At 40.4% G+C, this 17,928-nt stretch overlaps 1 protein-coding gene across 5 annotated transcripts in view; it reads right to left on the minus strand.

Annotated features, from left to right (window-relative positions):
* The window catches only part of KLF7 (KLF transcription factor 7), a 119,399-nt gene that overhangs the window by 27,027 nt on the left and 74,444 nt on the right, over nucleotides 1–17,928 (minus strand). For 4 of the 5 annotated variants that reach the window (XR_011141818.1, XR_011141815.1, XR_011141813.1 and 1 more), the window contains one exon: nucleotides 12,302–12,361. The exons of the other annotated variant lie outside the window; for it this stretch is intronic. The gene's annotated coding sequence lies outside the window, so the exon portion shown is untranslated. The remainder of the gene's footprint in view (nucleotides 1–12,301; nucleotides 12,362–17,928) is intronic. 5 annotated transcript variants of the gene reach the window in all.

Here is a 17,928-nt window from a genome sequence, read left to right on the forward strand (position 1 = left end):
GAGTAGGAACAGAGTATTACTCATTTTTGTGACCCTGAGTTATCAAGGACATGCTGGGCAAACAGCCAAGATAATACAAGCTCAATAATAATAATCTATACTTAAAGTTAACATGATGGCTATTACATGACGGCTGTGCTGATTGGAAGAAGGTTAGATCCTCCAGCTCCGGTAACTGCTTGACTTAGCACTTGTTTTAGTGCATGAGAAACGTTATAAAATAAAGCATATATCTTAGAAGGGAGAGAAGAGCCATGAAATACAAGCAGCAAAGAAATGCGAAAAGGTAGCAGAATGATGGGGGTGGAAAAGCAGCGAATCCAAATGCAGTTTGAACATGTTTAAGAAAAAAAGGCAGTAAAACTCCCCTGGCTCCATCTGCACAGAGGACTGTCGTTGTGTGTGCCAGGAGAACAGATCAAGAGATTGATAAGAGCCTTGTTCTATTTAAAGGACATGGAAATGTGCAGAATCAAAGAAGTCAGAAATGACAAAAAAGGCCAATGAAAGACTGTCTCCTAGGATTGCTCTCTGGGGTATGTTTCTGGGTGATTGTCTAGTTGAGTCATTAAAGTCTCAAGTTCTCCTCTTCCATGTCCCTCCTCAAACTGTGGAGTTGCACTTGTAGCTTCAGTTTTTATCCTTTTCCAATGTGTGTGATTTTGTGCTGCACAGGAAAGACATACATACATACATATGTATGTATTATATATATCTATACACATATGCATATGTGTATATATTAAAAAAATTACAGTTTTTGTTTAGCAAAAACACACCTTTAGCAGTAGGCTTACTTTTCTTAGTTACTTCTGTGGATCCCACGGACTCTCAAGGAGCCAGGGACAATGGCTTGACAGCCACTGGCTTTATCTATTAATTATTTATCTTGGGCCCCTCACGCCCCAGGGACTGGCAAAGAGCAAGTTCCGGAAACTGTCTCTTTCTTTAAATTGTATGGATACGAGGGTCCTGAAGCATTTCTCCAGCTGTAACATGGGTGTGCAATGTACACTTGGTTTTGTTCAGGTCACCAGGAACCTGATGCCATATCTATTTTATGCTTTCTTTATACTGGCAGAAGATTGAGCTCTTTTGACTGTCTTCTAGGGAAAACTAGAAACTCCAGCTGAGTTCTGTTGCTTAAGTTAAGCGCTGAGACAAAGCTTGCTCTCACCCTGCCTCTACTCCATGCTCAGGAACACCCAAATTAGGCAGGCTGGCCAGTCCCACTGTTCCAGCTATGCTATTCTCCTGTGCTCTGCCAGGTGAAGGTCCTCTCAGGTGCACTGTGTTGAGGCAAAAATGGCCACGTTTGAAAGAATAAGCCGTATACTCTCCAAATAGCCTAAAATGGCACTTTCCCAGACTGTAAACTTTCAGGGACAGAGACTATTTCACCTACCTGTAGAATCAAGTACAATGACACCTGCTGCAGAACTTTTCTAGAGTTTAATGTTCTTGAACAGCAAAAATATTATCTTTTATATACCTCAGCTGGTGCCACTTTGAGACAGGTCAACACATGGCTATTGCAAGTCTCACTTTTAATAGCGAGAGAAACTAGTCAGCAAAACACATGGGAACTGAGGGGAAAGACAAACAACTTGCACAAGGGCACCTAACAAGATGAGGAGTAGAACACAGAATGGACCCAGATCTGTTGAGTCTCAGTCCGGTGACTTACTCGCTAGACTTTACCATACAAACTGAGCCACAGAACTTTGCAATGAAAAATAGCTTCAAAGGAATAGAAACTGTTTCTAAGCACAGGTCTACTTTAAAAACCTATAGCATTCTAGAGATAATCAATATTTTTTGTCTATCACTTTTTTTTTTTTAAACTATTACCTAGTATTTTCAGTAATGTAGTGTGGATTTCTCATTTTGCTATTACAGAGAAAAACCACGATAAGCACTTGCAAGTATCTTCAACGGGCACTCCAGTGAAATACACACTGCTTAAAGGGCACTTTTTTTTTTTGACAGAGACCTCAGAATTCTCTACAAGGTGCAGCAGGTCTTAAAGGATGAAAACAAATGTTGACATGGTGCTACAGTGCTTCGTGAAATTACTGACTCCATTTCCTCCTCAGCTTCAAGACACACGGAAGCTTTAGAGAAACCCATCAGGAACATTAATATGATGATGTGCCAAGAATAGACTGCAGCAAGCCAGTGAGGAGTTCTGACCTCACAGAAAGCCTGAGTGTCTCAGAGGGCTCTTCACTAAAGAATAGCAGCATTTTCCAAACACAAGAGTGGAAACAGAAGCTGCTTAAAGGAAAATCATCCTCTTTGTTGAGGAGTCTTTTTTAAGTGATATGGAAAGGAAGAGAATTTGCAAAATCATAACATACCTCCAAGATGTAAAAAAAAAAGAGAGAGAGAGAGAGAGAGAGAGAGAGAGAGAGAGATAAATACATATATTGTTTAATGTATTTTTAGTAGAAAAGACTGTTGACTGTATTTAAAAGGTAATGTTAAACTTGCTGTACAGACCACATTTAAGGTTGAAATTAGTCCAGCATGTCAGCAACGCCTCTGAAATTTCTAAGGTTTCTGTCACCATAGCAGCTAAGTGGCAATAGGCTTAATCCTGCACTCACTGAAGTCCACAATAAAATCTCTTTTGCCCTTAGCAATGCTCGATCTGACCTCATGAATTGTAACATGCTTGAGACTGGACCTTGATTTCTAGAACCTTTTTACCCAGTTTCTCACAGTAACTTAGGCTGAGAATTCTGTGGAGACCATTCACTTGAAAGATGCCCGAGAAAGACTTCTTTCATTCAGCAACAAATCCCTGGCTGCTGAGAAGATCTACGCTGACAGCCCGACAGAAAGCCAAGCCATCTACTCCTTGGGCAGCAGGCGCCACTGGCAACACGTGCCAATTCAGAAGACAGGGAACAGTAGGGAGGGACTCAGACAGTGCCCCCGAAAGTTTCCAAGCAGTTTAAAGAAGGGAATTGTTCTCTAGGTTAAATGCAGTTCTTGGCCTTCATAATCAACTTGATAAATAAACTATTCTCCTAAAATATTTCTATCGTGTTCCATGGATGATGGTACAATGTAATGACTGGGGAATATACTATATGCTGGAGTGTACACACTAACTCCTCAACAAAATCACCAGGCATGGAGGATAAAAGGCATCCAAATATCCAGATCCATAGATGTGAAGATTTGGGCTATGATCATGTTGTATTTTTATCCTCTTTTCCTACGGAAACAAGGACTAAGAGTCTGTCTCTCGGCCTCTCCTTAAGAGCTCCCAAACCTACGGGCCAGCTTCAGCCAAATTGGCCATGTAAAACAGGTCTCAGAAGTAAGACGTTCCCACACACTTTGCAAAAAAAGTGGCTGCGTGGAGTACAGAAGCCCCACATTATTGTCTTCAAGACAGAAAGACATGTGCCACGAGGTCGCTAATTACATCTTCTTTGAAATGGGGGGGACTCTAAGAGAGCAGAAGAAATTGAGGGTGTTTGGTTGGTGCATTTATGATGGAAACTGAGGAGAAGAGGGTTTTTGACTGTGTGTGGGCAGGGACACAATTCCAGAGGAAGCCAGATTTTGCTAATTCTTCTGCTTAGTTGTATTATTGTTCTCTGTGAAAATTATTAGAAATTCCATTAGACATAGTTGACTCAGTTGCATTAGTAATACGGAAAGGCCTGAACCAAACCACAAGAGGATGATAAGAAGAGAAGCTCAGATGCTGAGAAGCCATGTAATACGTAGTCATCCACAATAAGCCAATATCAACATTTAATTTAAACAGAATATTAATTAAAGTAATATAAATGCTGAAAGCCATAGCAAATTGAGGAAGAATCTGTAGGTTAGTCAGAGCAAGGACTGCATCAACATAAACTGGTGTATATTTTTTGGATGCACCTGAGCTCAGTCAAAGGTTGTTCTGAGAGTTCCTTGACTGATCCGTTGGTACGTTTGACAAACCTAACCACCTGCTTATTTCAGTATAGCTTCCTATGGAAGTGCTAGCTCAGAATTAATCACTGTACTCTCTAGAAACACACTTGAACAACTTTTTGTTTTGTAGGAATATGCTTAAAACATTAGTACAAAGGTTTAGGCATAAAGCAAGCATCAGCCCTAAAGAGTCATGTCCTTTATGTAGGAGAAGAGATCTCAGATTAGGCCTACGAACAGAAATGAGGAAACTACAAGCCAAACAGGTGCTGTCCTCATGGAAGTGACTAAAGAGTCGGATTCCGTTCTCATTTCTGGCTTGAAAAACAGGAGCAAGCCTACAGAAGCGGCAGGAGTTTTTCCAACTTAAAGCCAATCTAGGAGTAAAATCTAGTTGCTATATCAATTTAGCTGCTGCTGAAAAGAGAACCGTCTCATTCTTCAGCTGTTAATACCACTTTGTTAAAAGCAAGCAGAAGGTGAGGCAAGGAGGGAATTTTGCTCTGCAGTTAGGAAGACCTAGTAAAAATATACCTCACCTCTCCAGTAGAGGACAGGATGATAGCCTTGAACAAATTCTCTGTTGACTAAGTGTCACAAGACTCAAGGGGACTGAAAATTCCCTTTCCTACAATGATTCAGGCTGGGATTTCCCCTAATTTTGTTATTAGCCTAGTTGCTATTTTTCTTCCTACACGTTTTGTTGCTTAGGAGATTGCTTGTCTTAGAAAAACCCAAGGCCCAGTCCTGCCAGCGTAATGCCAAGTTACGAAATGCTGAATGCTCTTGCCTCCTGGGATCTGCCCTCACAGAAAGAATAGGCTTTGTTAGTAGAAAAGTTGCCAGGGAAGTAATTTTCCAGGCACAACCACTGTTTGCACTCCAAAAGCCAGGTAGCATGGATTCATATTTTACATTTTCAGGGCAGTAACAGAAACTTCTGCAGCAGAACAATGTAACTAGGCAATGATTTATGGGACACAGGGTTGTTTCCATGAAAGAGTCATGGTACACAGCAGCACTTTCCCTACTCCCTGCCATTTACATTAGGATTGTTACCAGTCCTAGAATAATTATACTTACGACCCTGTGTAAAAATAGGAACAGATTCAGGAATTCTTCTTCCCAGGGAGGATCTGCCAAGCGTTTTTGCACACAGTCTAGCTCAGCATGAATATGGTGCCCCAGAGTAACCCCTATCTCTTCTGTCCCATTTTCATCAGATCACCTCAATCGGCTTCATAAACATGGTCATCATTATTTCCTCTTTTCCCTTTACATTTTTGTCTTCTCCCTCCACGCTCCACTGTACAGATGGTGAGACTACAGCCAAGAAAACAGAGCAATAATAAGAGGTGCTGAAAATTCCTGGATCCTGGTCCAGTGCTCTAATGCATGGATACCACTCTGAAGAGAAACCAGTGTAAAATCCCGAGATTATGAAAGAAATACTCTTCATGCAGACTAGAAAATGGGTCCTGCATTATGAGCCCCCAGCTATATGCTGGCTTCTGAAAAGGACCCAATACATCATTTCTTGGTGTGGTGTTGAAGCTTTTTAGTCTTCATCCCTCTTGAGAATTCCAGCGCTTATTTCTAGGATTTCAGCCAACAGTTTAAGAACTCAACATTAAGCCCCTGTGCTTCACCTACTCAACGTGTCAGTTTCTGGCCCATGTATTAAAAAAGAGATGCGTCATCAATTGGATTTCTAGGGGCCTGAAGAGTTTTAAAAAGACTTACTAAAAGACATATAGCATTTGAAAGCAGAGTACATCCAAAAATGGCTGCTATACAAGGTGATCACTCATAAGGTGATACCACTGGTTTTGCTAGTAACAGCAAAGAAAAAAATCTTGTCTTAGCTCAGAAACACTGAGATACAGAAGTCATGTTCCTGTAGAAGACCTATAAAATGTTTTAACAGCCTTGTTTCCTAGTCTGAATAAAGCAACGGAGAAAGTAGATAATACCAGCATATCCAATGGAAGCTGTAGGCAGTGAGGGGTAAGTTCTCACGTCTTGATCTTGCTCTTATTTGTAGACATTAACTAATCTCCCTTAGACTTTAAGGAAAGTAGGACTGACACAAATATTTAATTTCCTGCTCTCTCCTCCAATCTATTGTTCCTATCTATTGCTACCCGCAGTTGGTCTTTCTAGTTGCCCTCTCTAGGAAGCCTGTTTGTGCCTGCTTATCTGTTGGCCTAAGCCAGCCGATCCATCTAGGTAGCTCTTTATCTCTGGGTACCTTTATGTAACATCTGCTTACTGTCCAATGGTATCTTTGGAACAGCCGACACTTTTATTGATCTAGTTGAAGTGTGTACTAAATGATAGATTATTAATGCCCTTTCAAAATTACTCCCCTTCCACCAGCAGAGAGGAGGACACAAGGTGAGTTGCATGTCAATCAGAATATATGATCAAGAAAGAAAGAACAAAGAGACAGAGGCACTTTGCCACAAGAAGAAAGCTTGTAAGGTTATATTTTAAAGATGGTAATATGTGTTCCGTCATGGAGTGATGGCCTGGGGTTGAAGACTCCCAGGGAGGGTGGGAATATGTATCATGGGGTCATGACCATCCCACCCTTCCTTTATTGCTACGGTGGGAGGATTTATGTATTAATTTATATTGCTGTAACTCTTAAGAGCAACACCAAGGGGTCAGGGCCACGTTGGACAAGGCACAATAGTGACACTTAACACAAAGACAGCGTCTCTTTCGCAGTGCAGATACCTTGCTACACAGACAGCAAACAGCGTGAGGACAGAACAATGCACAATGGGGAGACAGATGGGGGGAATGCAAAAACTGAGCCAGGGCACTTGAACCACAAGCAGAGATAGATCTCCTTACTCATGTGTGCTGCAAAGCAATTGGGTCATGCTGGCTGAGGGTGTGAAAAGGACCTCACTTTGGGTGCCATCCTGCCTCTGCTACCGACAGCAGTAATCCTACAGTTCAGCCTGTATGAGTTCAGGAGCCCACGCACAGCTGCCTGGAGCCCCCAGTACAATCCACTTACCTCCATCAAGTACAGGTGCTCTAAACCTCTTTGATTTGAACACAAACAAGAACAGTAGAGCCAGATTTGTACTCAGGTCTCTGGGCTCAGGCTCCTGAACTTAAGCCCTCTTCTGTCACTCCCCCTGCTAACCCAGCTGAGAACACTTTGCATCCATTTTCTCCCCACTGCTTTGCTTTGTAAACCGGTTGTGTCTCATCTCTTTTTATAATAAGCTATCCAGTGTCATGATCCATATACACAGTGCCAAGCACGACATGGCACCAGATCCCTGCTTGGAGCTCCTATGCTTTACTAAAATCCAAATGGAGCCACAGGAACTGCAGGGCAAAGAGGAACAACTCCATGAGGTTATGGTGAGAACAAAAAGGGCCAAATTTACCTGTGCACCATTAGTTGCAGCTGCTGCCATGAGGAAAGTAGTGTGGCAGCAGCTAGCAGAAGTGTTTGTGGTGAGGGAGGGAGATGGAAATTTGGTTGCTGATAAGCTGCAAGGACCAGTATATCTGACACTCTTTGTTTTTTAACCAAGAAGAAGGAGCCTGAACCAGGGCTACTTCTGAGTGCCCAATGCTTTATTTGGTAAAACTGGGAAAATATAGTGTCATCTCCATCTTGTCTGAATGGCATAAAAGACATTACTGACCTTACATAGGCTCTTGTATCGCTGTGGGTTCTTATTGCAGGGTTAAGCCCAGTTTGTTTGTTTTTTAATGGAGGAGAACTAAGCTTGTATTAAAAGTGCCTGCAGGCTTTTGAATTCGTTTATAAAAATAGATGCCTCAAGAAGAAAAAGAAGAAAAAAAAGAAATCTGAAAAACAAATTCAACACCAAATAGTTTCTAGTGTGCCCATCTATTTCAACTAGTGTGATATTAATAGAACACACAACAGCAGGGAGTGGGAAAGTAAACGTATTTTCACTCACATAAAGGGACTAAGTGACTCACAAATGCAAGAATAAATAAATGGCTCCCCATGATAATCTGAAACTATATTATACCCACTGAAACAACTCAGCTCCTTAACTGTAACCTCACATGTTAAATTCAATCAGTTTTATTTGAGGCCATGGACAGATTGAGTGATCAATCTCTATTATCCTGGGCTTTTTTTTTTATCCCATCTTCACAGTGTCATTTTTCTTCTCACTAGACATTTCAGTTCATTTCCCTGAGCCTTCTTCAGCTTAATAGCTGGATTTTGGACTTAAAGAAAAAAAAAATAGCTCTCAAACTTCCAGAGGTAAGTGGCCAAGTAAATGTATACTGTGTATGAGGCAGGGAAATACAGTTTAAAAAAAAAAAAAAAAAAGAAATAGGAGATTGTTACAATTGCATGCGTTGCACTCAGTGAATAAAAGTTATGTATTCTAGTTTCATAATAGATATGTTCAGGGTCAAACAGGTGCTGGCTTCAGATGTTATAAAAATCAAGAGGCAGGTTTTTTCGGTCTTGTATAATTGGCAAACAGGTATTCCCCTAGAGAAATGGAATGAGGGCATAGCAATTAACTCTCCCCTTCCTGAAATCGGAGTGCTAATCACATCCTTAGCAACTGCGTGGTCACTATGGTACCGAGACCATCTTTTGCTCAAATCCTTTCTGATTCATTCCCCTGATAACTTTGGTGATGGTCAGAGCAGAGGTTACATACACTTGCTGACACTGTGCTGAACGATTCCATCAATCTCCATCCTGCAAAACTGAACGCTGTTGCAAATGAAAATCAGCTGGGAGGTTAGAAAGGAAGCCAGTAAGTGTGCAGAGAATCTATGCTATTTGCTTTTTAGAAGCACTGTGCAAATGACAAACACAATGCTTCACTACAGCCTCTCTGCTCTAATAGTCTTAAATGTGAGGTTAATGAACTTTATCTTTCAACTCCATTGAACCTCATTATACTGTAAATACCCTTTGTGTAACATCTTGTGACTCAGCTGCCAAAAACAACAATGATGTTATCAGAAAAGAAAAAGCTATAGTCTTAAAAACAAGCCAATCAGATTCGTCTTTCCACAGCAAATATTTGTCCTGGGAGAAGCAGTGACAAATTATAGAGACTGTAATGGAAAAAAGCTAGACGTTGAGACATTTGTGAATAGTAAAAGAATCAGAAAACAGCATATAGGACAATGGACTAAAAATCTCTTCCTGATGGAGTCGCTGAGAGCGGATTGTGAATCTCATCTGTAAGAAGTTCTATCCCACGCATTGCATAAATGAAAACTAGAACTGGCTTTTATTCACCAAACATTTGGGGTTACGGTAACTGATCTCCTCTAATTACTTCGAGTGCTCCGGCAACACAGAAGAGCTGGGAGTTCCAGTCTTCACTTTGCCTTGCTGGTGGTTATGAAGTGTCTGAGGAGAATTAAGCCGAGACCCTAGCCCTTTATTTTCAAATGTCAATGTTCTGGTCTATGGAAAGGCTAATCTTAGCATTAGTCAAGCTGAGAGAAGGAAATAAGAGTTTGCAGGAGGAAAATGGCTGTCATCTAATCAAAGTATATGAAGTCGATGTCAAGGACACAATGCAGTTAACGGGAATAGGAAAGATTTTCAATATCTTCGCAGCTGCAGGGTTACTTCCTCTGGCAAAGCTGGTGCTGATCATTTCTGGAGGCAGTACAGTGGACTAGGTGGATGTTGCATGGGTACAGTGTAACAACGCTATTTTCAGATGTGGGAAATAACATTAAAGTGGAAGGTATAGATACTGGGAGGTCAGAGGGAGTGACAGTTCTGCGTGGTACTGACTGAGAAGCAGATAAACGCATAGCTTTAGAAAGATACGCAGAGTGGATTTTTTCAGTAAAGTGAGCATTTATTATATATTTCTAATTGGAGGACCTCAATTCTCCATTTCCCTAATTGATTCCTGTAACAAAGACGCCCTGAGTGCTGTATACTGCTCACTGATTGCTGGGCAAACATTACTGGAGCGTCAATGTTTGCTTTTTTCCTAGAGCTATCATTGTTTGAGAGGGTATAAGTCATTTGGGATAATACTCTAGTAGTGTTGTATTAAACACACATGGAAAGCATCTGGTATGCTCAGGCTGTACTTTTTTCACTGTTTCCTTCCCCTCAGTGAAAACAACTGTAAGTTAGTCGATAAAGGCAAAAACCAATGTATTAAGGTATTTCAAAGGAACACATGATTTCTACCTATCCTATTGTTATCACCTTATCGGTGATTTTCCTTTATACGCTTGTGCAGCACCTGGCATAATTGGCACGCTGCCCCTAATTAGTTCTTCTTGGTGCTACTGCAACACAAACAAATCAGTAAATCATAAATATATACCATGTTTTTATGTAAGAGGTGAAGGTTCTATTTCTTGAACAGCTAAAATAAAGCCTGACTGCATATCTGGACTGAATGAGGAGAACAGTAGATGGGAGTTTTCTTGTTAATCAAGAAGGGTAAATTATTTTCTGCTCTAGCCAATATATAATGAAGCTGTCCAATTTTTCCAGGGGCTTGTCTTTTCAAATACCACATAGATTTTTCTCTGTAGTCCAAGAGCTTGAGCAATAATCAGCACAGCCGAGCGGAAGATATCCCCATGACTGCAAGTTTGACCAACTTACCCAAAGCCCTGACTCCAAACTTAATGAAAAGTACTGCCTAGGATTTATGTGAAATGTATAGTACACAAAGTATATTGTTTCTCACAGGCTGACTGAGATGCATGGCTATAGAATATAATATTTCAGATGATCCTGTTGATCACTTACTCGGTCATTCAACATATATGCAATTGCATTTCATATAAAACTGTCCCCAGGTACACAGAAGATCACTACGGTTTCTGGTAATGAAATGCCTGGGCGGTACAAGCAAATGCTATGGTTTTGGCCCCTGGCATTGGTCAAGACATTGGTTGAAGGTTGACCACTGCTTCAGATCTGGAAATCCATACCACAAGATCAGAAATTTTGAAAGGAGAGCTCTATTACAACAGTTGGTTTTTTTGCAACTTTCAGTGTTTTTCCTTCATCCTGTCCTATAACCAGGATAGAATTTGGTCTTATATATACAAAAATGCACCTTTCAGGCAGATTTTAAGTTAGGTGATTATTGCCAATTGGGAAGGCATCTAAATCCGAAACACGTTTCTTTTTGCATGTGCAGAAATTTGGTTTTATGAGCAGGAACTCTGTGTGTAACAGCGGACTAAAATATCAACATCAGTATATGAGAAGAGATTTTTGTCTGTCCTGCAATAGAATTTATATTTATATGAAACATTACCAGGACCCTGCTGAATAGGAATAAGCCTTGTCGTTAAACTGATTGTTTGGTAACTGCTGGTCAGTATAACTAATATGTTTTCCTTTCTACATAATCCTAAAAGGGTGAGAATCTCTCACAGCTACAATTGCAGGGTATATGTTCAAATATAACAGCTCATGTTTTTAGCTCTCTGGACATTCTCGGGACATTCCCCAGTGGATCAGCTATTTCAATGGCCATCACAACGACATAAAGCTCCTTGATTTGTCTTTTTTCACTTCTGACGAAACTTCCTCTATCACAGAGCAGAGCTAATGGTCCAGATTTAATCAACAAAAGCATTTACATTTCAAAATAATAAAAGCCACTCAGCTGCTAACTTGTTAATTAGTTCTCAAACATTCTTCCTCTCAGCCTTTATCCTCCTGTGCTGCAGCTCCAAATAGACTGGGCTGCAGCTGACAAGGCTTCCAATAGCAAGGGAGGTAACTTGAGCGAATGTTATCTCCGAGTCCTGTCTTGCCCTTAGGCTCGCTTTACACCAATCTGTTGATTTCGGGAGAACCATTCCTGATTTACCTGGGGGTAAATGTCTTAATGTATCACACTATCCCTAATAAGCTTTTTGCCTTCTGTTTTTGAATGATGAATGCCGGAGAAGCAATTACATGCCTGAATTTAAGGACCTCTTGCCCTTTATTTTTTAAATATGCTATTCTTTCACTCTGGAGGTGCTAATATTTGGGGTTGGAGTCTCATTTACAGGAAAGCTATTTATACCTGTTAATGATTTAATGTAATTTGTTCTTGATTCCAATATGAAGGCCCTTTTACCCAAGGCAATATAAAGGTGCCAGAATATAAATAAGAACCTGTTCAATAATCATTTTTTCCTAGCACCTAGATACTTGCAAGTGAGGATGAATGTAAAGAATGAGGATTTCCTGATTTATGCCACCGTGCTTATAAAATCAAATAAATAAAATCAAAAATCTAAATGCTAGCTCTCATGGTCTTCCCCAACAGATTTCTTAACAACTGCAGAACTCCACCAGTTGGTCCCCTGTTCAGGATATGGTTCAACTGACCTGCTGGCAATGAGCTCCTCTAAAGCCTAGGCCGATTTTGTCCTGCGATTATCAATTCTCCTGTCAGGAAGAACAGACAAGATCTTAAATAAAAGAAGACATTTTAGGAAATAAAATCAGGATGTTCTATTCAGCCTATAATTTCCTCCTATATCCTAATTTTGCAAAGCACGTAAGTGTGTGCTTACCTTTAAGCACATGATTAAAGACCTCTTCGGAAATAGCAAGTCTTTCCTCAACTGCAAGCTCTCTCTTCTCTCCTGCAGTTCTGGGGGCTGGGGGTGTCTTTCTCTCTCTCTCTCTTTCTTTCCCCCTTTCTCTCTTTTTCTTTTTTTTCCCCCGCCATATGTAATACATCTTTTCCCCTGTCACATGTAACGCATCCTAAATATGGTAGGTGGGTGAGGGATTGCAGGAGGCAATTTATTTCAATAATAATATGGGGTAATAGGTTATAAAAATAGCATCACATTCCCAACCTTTGAAGAGGAATTTGTATTTCTGAATCATTTCAATTTCACTGGAAACCTGAGGACTATGTATACATAAGACTGAACGTGGCTTTCTATTAATGTGTTTGTCTTCTATAAATAAACTAGTTATGTTTTTGAAAGCTATAAATTAGCATCAAGGAGCCTCATAAATAGCAAGTAAAATAAAACAAAAGTAAGAAGTAAGAAAAGTGCCATGCAAAACTTTATCCTTCCTAAGTCTTCTGAGCATATTTTGAACACCAGTCTAATTTTGTGTCTGTGCGTGTTTATGACCATCTTAGAAAATATTCCCACATGTGGCAAATATGGAAAAATATTGCCAATAGTTTTAAAATACTTAATAAGTAAAGAAGCTATATGTCTTAATTAGACATTTAGAACCTGCATGTGTTGTCTGTAAAGCCAATGCAAAATTTGATTCTGATTTTCACAGAAACATGACCAAGCTCTCGGGTTGGTGGAAGAACTTGTAATTTTAGATCTAAATTCCGTGGATCACAATTCTGGAAATGTGGTTCATGAACTGGAGAAACTCAGGTTTGAAGCTATTTCACTTGAAATACTTCAAAGGAGCCTAATCACTTTCTTAATCTCACACACTTACAAGGGTTACTGGTGAAGATTCATTCTATCATAAGGTTTCTAGCTTGATAATCCATAGGAGGCATGAAACCTGAATAATATCACTCGATAGCCAGTCTTGAGATATCCAGTGTACTAATTGCTTGTAACTGCAAAAAATATTCTTTATCTGATTAAAACTGCCTAAGTAAAGAGATGGTTCCCGAGAACAAAGAAAAGAAGTAAGAGCTTGGGGGGTGGGGGGAATGCTACTATTTCTGTTTCCTGATTACCTTATTCTGGACTTTAAAATAAATCATCCACCTAGAATAGTCTATAAATAGCACAAACATTCACCACGGACAAACCAAGAGGGGACTTTGACCCACTTTCACTTTAAGGCAAAACTTCCATTGGTACCAGTGGGTTTGACCCTGGAACCTGCTTTTCTCTCTAGACTGTCAGAGCTCAGCTTTGCTGCCTGCTTGGTATGTCACGCACAATGTACCTTTTTACTTAGGACTGAGGATGGGAAGTGAGAGTTACAGAAAATGTGTGTTTTGAACTACTTTAGTTTAATTTGGATATTTGTGTATTCCAGTATAGAGCTGGCAAGACTAATCTAGTTACGGAATAGACAGAAGGATAAGAGGCTTTTGCTGAAGGCTAGGAAAGTTCCTGTTCTCAAAGATCCTTCCTGACTATCTAAAAATACTTTTAAAACGGTATCACTCAATCACACCTCTCTTGCTATTGCGAGTTGGACTCTGGCTCAATTATTTTCCTAATAGAAATAATCTTTCTGTTGCAATTATAAATACATCTTTTTTTTTTTTTTTTACTTTTGCATGGGATTTGGAAGCTCTGCCCCTACAATGACTTGTGCCTATGTTTGACCTAAGCCTCTGTGGAGGCCCCCATGACTTTAATTATATTCCTTGATTTCAGCATAACTCTGTGCAGGGTGTAAGGTCAAGCAGCTCAGGGATGCTTTGAGGGATTCTGGGCTATTGTCTGTACAGTGGTGTGGGAATCTTCTGCACATATCCACAGCAGCAAGAAAACAGCTGGATATGGTCCAATAACAACAGTTTTGAGGGACGGAGTTATAAAGAGGAATAGGAGGAGGAAGAATACTTTTAGACAGCTTTTCGGTGTAATGTCGGGGTGCAAGGTTGGAAGATATAAATGCAGGCATTAGATAATCTAGTGTTTAAAATCTACTTTATGTGGTCTATGGTCATCATGTGTTACTTAGAAAAAACCTTTTTGCTCAGCCTAAGGCTATGAATATCCTCATTTGCAGTTCTGTGGCTCATTGACTAGCTTCTTTGTTTGATTTTGTATTTTTATAAGAAAATGCCTCCTCTACAAATTTTAGTATTGGCAAGCTACCCTTTGGAATGCTTCCTCCTCTGAGGAGGTTGCTCAGAGCTGTGCTGACGTCACTTGTATTTACTCCCTAACTAGTAACAGGTAAGTATTTTACTATCTGGTTTTCTTCACCTACTAGAATCTTATCTATGTAGGTTCAATGGGGTGTTAAAGCTGTAGAGTTCCCTTCCTCCCCACTCTGTGACCTAACCTGTCCTTGCTCTAGAGCTTATAGCAAGTATTACAATAATATCCTATTGATTTTTGTCATCCCCTCATTCTTCAGAAACACCCATTACATCAAGTTCTTCTGCCACTGCCGTACACTCTGCTTTCACCTGTTATTATTTTTAAGCTTGTGGTATACAGACATTTATAGCATTTATTTTTGGCTATGCACCTATTTTTAAAAAACTCCTCTGCCTGGCTCCCTGCTTCAGAATATACCGCTGTGATTTCAGTGCAGTTAATCTCAAGGTCATCCGTCATTCTTGTTTCCATCTTTTAGTACTGGATATACAGTCAACATTGTACCGGCTAGCACTTATGGGGGAAAAAGATGTGGAAATGCAGGCAGTTCTACCAGAAGACTCAACTGCCCACCTTCTGCCCAGTGGGAGACAACGTGCTGCCTGATTCTACGTGGTATCATGAGATCACAGTCGTGTGGCTGCAAACCCCTTTCCCTAATTAGATTTCCCTTGGAAATGCTCCCTCTTCGTCATCGAGACATTTCAAAGCTCACTTCTATTTTTTCTTTTCTTTTTATTTTTTTAAGCAGTGAGACAGCTGATTTTTCCCAGCATTTTTTCCCCTGTTATGAAAATGATAACGAAACTATTCCATTACTCATGTTCCTATTGGCTCGCTGGAAACTGTGAGAGAGGGTTTGATTCTATTTTGTGTAAAAAATATGGAAAACCAGGTTAGGCTTTGTGTAGAGCAAGAACAATTTTTCTTTTATCCAGCATGCTGCTTGAAATTTTGCATAATACTTCATTGAAAATATACGTGCCAGCTTCCTTTCAAATTTCTTTATTCCGTTCTGCTACTGAAAAGGCTGCAGATGGAGGAAGGAGCTGGGAACTCCCCATGTCAATCAGCTCTCTTCATTCAATGGCTGTATTTATTAGTTTCATTAAAAACATATTGAGCAGCCCCAGTCGCTCAGTTTTGAACGCCTACACAATCCCAACTGCCTTACAGTCTCCCTGTCAGCCAGCACTCTATCCTGAGGCCTCTCTCAGCTTGAGATTCCACATGAAACACGAATCCAGGAGGATATCACATGGTTTTAGGTCTTGCCAGAAAGATTTCACGCAGCTTGACTGGTGGGGGGGGGGTGGGGGGGGGTGAGTGACCCGCAAGATGAGAAAAGAAGTGCTTGAGGTAGAGCAATAATGAACTTTTTTAAAAAGGAGAGACAGAAAGAAAAAAAAAAGGCTGTGTAAAGCTTGGAAAATATCTTCACTGCTACGGCCATTTGGAAATCTGTGACATGAATGTGTGTGTAGCATCTGATGACAGTATTACTCATAAACTATGGTTTTGTAGGAAATATGACACACTGGGCTGTCATCATACAAAGGAGCAGTACTTAAAGGAGATGGTTAATTTGCTACATTATTAATGCTGAGGCATGGAATGGTCCCCTGCAGAAAATGTTGCTCTCTCCATTTGCCTCCTCCTGTTCTTATTAAAATCAGAACCATGTGGGAGAGCAGAACCACGGCAAGAGTCTGCAAAAGAATGGTTGCTGACAGAAACAGCATAATCAGATTGGCTGTCCCTTAGCATTTTTCACTGGTGTTTTTTCAGATCTATTTAATTTTATGACAAAATAAAAAAGGTTGGCATGAATCAAGAAAATCTCCGTACTCAGATCTGAGAACTGAGGGCTCAGTCTAAACTCTGTTCAAGTTCCAAATCTGCCTAGTAGCTCTAAAGGGTTTCAGATCAGGTACTAGGCTACAGAAAACTCTGCAGAAAAGGACTTTTTTCTGTATTCACCCCTGAAGAATGATCCATAAAAATCTATCTATCTGCTCAGAGGTATTTTAATTGAGCTTCTTCCTCCCTCTTCCCAAAATCACCAGATTGAAGAATTGCAGCCTAAATAACCTAATTTCCTTTCTCCTCCCCTATATATCTATGGACCATGAACTGTAACACTTGTAACCTACATTGCTCCAAGAAAGGGAGAGACAGGAGTGTGAACTGATGCTCTCAAACACTCCCGAGGATGTATAACATACAGTCTTTTCCATATGTATCTTCGATTTTACCTAAAAGGGTCATGGCATATTAGGTCTCAGAGTTTCTTACAGAGCCATGTTACAATTTTTTTGTCTCTTATGTCAATAGATTCGAGGAGACAGCAAAAAATCTGCTTACTACCAAGCAAATATTAATTATTCTTAGCAGTTACGCAGCCTCTTCAAGACATTTGATCTTAACAGTCACCCTGACAAGTAGTTCTTAGTATTGCTTCCAGTTTCTAGACGAGAAAGCAAAGGTGCACTGGTATCACAAAATATATCATCAATATCCCACAGCATACATCAGCATGGCCTTGGCTGCAATTCAAATGCATACGGTTCCTCATATTGACTTGTCTTTATGTGAAAAGAAGCAAGTCCCGCTGAGACAGAGAATTCACCCAGTTGGCAAGAGCATGTCTGGCCCTTTCCAGAATACACACAAAACCACTGTGTGATGCAGCACACCCAGTGACAACTGTTAAAGCGACAATAGAGAACGTGAGACATGGAAGAAGTGCCATGAGGAAGCAGTTTGTTCACCTCCTCTGAATATCGCAACGTTGCCACTGAAGCTATCATTTCATGGGTTGGCAGTCAGCTAAGGAAAAGCCAGTCAGGATATGACTTAATCAAAGCTGGTGTCAACCAGGAAACACATATTGCTCTAAGCAGGTTAGGAGAGAGGTGAGGGAGGGAAGTCATTCTGGGCCTTTATCCCTTCCATATCTGACACTCTCGTCCCCCATTAATGGGTGTATCCTCACTGTATCCCTGTCAGGTAGAGAAGTGCTTTCGTTCCTTTTTTAGGGGGTTGTTGGCGTCCAAAGCTCAGACCCTCAAAAGTATTTAAGCATTGAATTCCACCTATGGGTTGGACCTCCGTGACAGGTTTATAGTCTCACAGGAGTTTCTGGCTTGGCAGGCAGAGCTTCTCAAC

Source organism: Struthio camelus, chromosome 6, assembly GCF_040807025.1.
Source record: "Struthio camelus isolate bStrCam1 chromosome 6, bStrCam1.hap1, whole genome shotgun sequence".
NCBI classification, from domain to species: domain Eukaryota; kingdom Metazoa; phylum Chordata; class Aves; order Struthioniformes; family Struthionidae; genus Struthio; species Struthio camelus.